Below are 2,818 nucleotides of genomic sequence, written 5' to 3' on the forward strand. Positions count from 1 at the left end.
TTCCTGCTTATGATGCAGTGTGGCTATCCCTCCGTGGCATAGCAGGTTTTTTTCCCCAGAGAACTCTCCCTGCTTTCCTCATGGCCGCTCAGGTGCAGGCTTCCGCCTCCTCTGCTTTTTGGAGGGCTGGTCAACTCCGGTAGGCTCGGGTTCGACCTTCTTCAGCGCCGGGACAAGCTTCCAGATGCTTACCATGAGTGTGGATTCATGGTACTTTGCTTGGAGCCTTCTCTTCTTCTGCCTCAACATCTGAAGTATCTGGCCATGATATTGAGTCAACAGCCTTACCACGTTGGAAACCCCGCTTCTCGTCCGTCCAGCGAGGTTAACCAACGTCGGTTCTGGTCGGTACTTGGATGGGTGACCACCTGGGGACGCCAGATTCTGTTGCCACATCCTCTGAGCCTTCCTTTCAGTTGACTGTGGCAAGACTGAGGAGAGTCGCAGTACCTGTTCTCAGTCAAGCAGAGCTTTCAGCCCTACCTTGGAACGTTTCCTATTTCTCCTTTCATCATTGACCCGTCTATAGTCCGAACGGTCGCCTCAGGATAAGTTCCATGTGGGGCGGTCCAAGTTCCGGTAGTTTCAGGCAACGTTTAACCGGACTTACTGGCCCCTATGGGACCAGCGGAACTATTAGACCTGCAATTCTTGATGCTGTTCTCGGACTCGTCAAAGGAAAGGGGGCGGGGGGGGGGGGGCATGTTCCAGTCCAGGCCTATGGTCAAGACCTGAAGGATACCTCTCCATCATTCAGGCAGGCTTAGGGGCCGTAGTCTGACCCTCTACAGATCCTACAGCTCCTGCCGAGTCGCCCCGTGCGCGTCGACTTCATGATTTTGGCGTGTTCTAACCAGCAGCGGACGCTTTTTCACACCTTCACATCTTGCAGTAGAGATACCGGGATGATTGAGATTATCTCAATACCACCATCGGCTCTCTCTTTCCAGGGAGAGGAATGTTCTCTCCGACTATCCGAGCAGAGCCTCGTAGAAAGAGTGTACCTGGGGGTCTTTGACCTTGAGTAACCAGCAAGTCCTGGTCTGGGGGACCTGATCCCGACAGCTTGGAACCTCAAGCTTCCGCTGTTCTTCCCCTCAGTCTCAGACCCCGAGACTTTCGTAAGATGCATTCCGGTGATGGTGGGACAACTTCGACGCCTACGTCTTCCCTCCTTTTTGTTTGTGGACAATGGGTCTCAACAAGACCAGGTTGTCTGTCAACCTTTCAATGGGAGAGCTCCACTGGGACTATGCGCAGAACGGTTTCTGGACCCTCTGCTTCCCCCGACGGAACTCCCGGGCGAGCTTCTCCCACGGCGCAGACTAATCAAACAACCACACTGCGACATCTCTCCCGAACCGGGGCGTCGCTTCGGCTTCATATCTGCAGACACTACGCCTCCTCCTCAAGAAGAGACAACCCGCTACAGTCGTGGTACGGAGGTCGCGTCATCTGCGATAGTCATCCTCAGGGGTCTTCCAGGCAAAGTGAAGAGTCTTCGGTGGTTGGTGCCGTGGGAGATATACCTCTTCCCTTGAGGCCTCTTCTCCAGCAATAACGGTCTTATTGCCTTTCGGCGGGAGGAAACTCCTTTCCGCTCTCGGCAATGAAGCCTGTCACTAAGCCTTTCCCTGACCTTCAGGCTTAAAGGAATAACTTTTTCCTGCCCGCTGGATCTTTCCTCGCTCATGCGAAGGTACGATCATCCCTGCCCTAGTCGGAGGAAGACCTCCAACTTGGAGCATGGCTCGGACTTTTAGTCCTTTAAGAGATCTTCTCAAGACCCTTTACGACAGTCGTCGGATTGTATTCCGCCTTGGGTCTCCTGCTCACTCTGGCCACGGCCAGTGTGTAAGCAATCTTCTCGGTCTCGTACGACTCCGCCCTTTCTAAGGAAGAGTGAAAGGCAACATTCAGGTTTGCTCCTGAGTTGTTGGCTAGATTCAGAATCTGGGGGTCCCGGCCCTTCGGTCCAATTCCTTCAAGATTTTGAGTCTCCATTCTGTATCTGATGTCCTAAGACTTTTTCTTTCTTGCCAGTAAAGGAATCGAGAGGTTAGCTTTGGGAACAGCTGCAGTTTGTCCTCAGTTGCAGCCGATTTGGGAGCACAAGGAGGTCACGGGGGAGTCACCAGTATACCTCTTCAGCGCGGACTCAAGGACATTCATCTCGACCTGTCTCCAGACCCTCCCCGTCACGTCGCCCTACAGCACGATGTTGGATACATCGCAACGTCCCTCGCCTTCGAGTAATACTACTCTGTGACGCTGGTGCTACAAGCTGGAGTCTGGAAGCGTCTAATGACCTTCGCAGCCCGCTTCCTGCAGGGCGTGACCCACAGGAGTCTCGATACGTTTTCTATCGCTCTGTGGTGGCTACACAACAGCTGGTCTAACCTCAGGCTCCTTTTTGGACAGGTAGCAGAAGGTTGAGGGCATTGTTATCAGGTTTTAGTCTGCATGAACGAAAGAAGTATGTCTGGCCCTTATTTCTTTCTTCATCATCCCCTCTACGGGGAAGCAGCATCCTGGTCTCTGCATAGCTGACCTCGAATCTCTGCAGGTAAACCATGCTTCCTTGTGTTTCGAGTATTGAGTCAATACTGTCGCGTCCCCCATACCCTGACGAGATGGTATTGGGAACGTCCTAACCCAGAGTTCCTTCTGGAACTCCAGGTCAACTGCCTAGGACGGGTCACACTTCTTCCTTCACACACAAGCTTACGTAGGCCACACGGTTCCTTGCGGAGCAAGGAACTTGTGAGGAGCAGGGACTCCTTTTCTCGAGTGCGACTCACTCAGATTTTGAGTCCCC

General features: G+C 53.2%; 1 pseudogene; it reads left to right on the forward strand.

The window, feature by feature from the left end:
* Positions 1-274: 274 nt before the first annotated feature.
* On the forward strand, positions 275-393 carry LOC137646207 (5S ribosomal RNA; annotated as a pseudogene).
* Positions 394-2,818: the final 2,425 nt, after the last annotated feature.

Source organism: Palaemon carinicauda, chromosome 8 (assembly GCF_036898095.1).
Source record: "Palaemon carinicauda isolate YSFRI2023 chromosome 8, ASM3689809v2, whole genome shotgun sequence".
Classification (NCBI taxonomy): domain Eukaryota; kingdom Metazoa; phylum Arthropoda; class Malacostraca; order Decapoda; family Palaemonidae; genus Palaemon; species Palaemon carinicauda.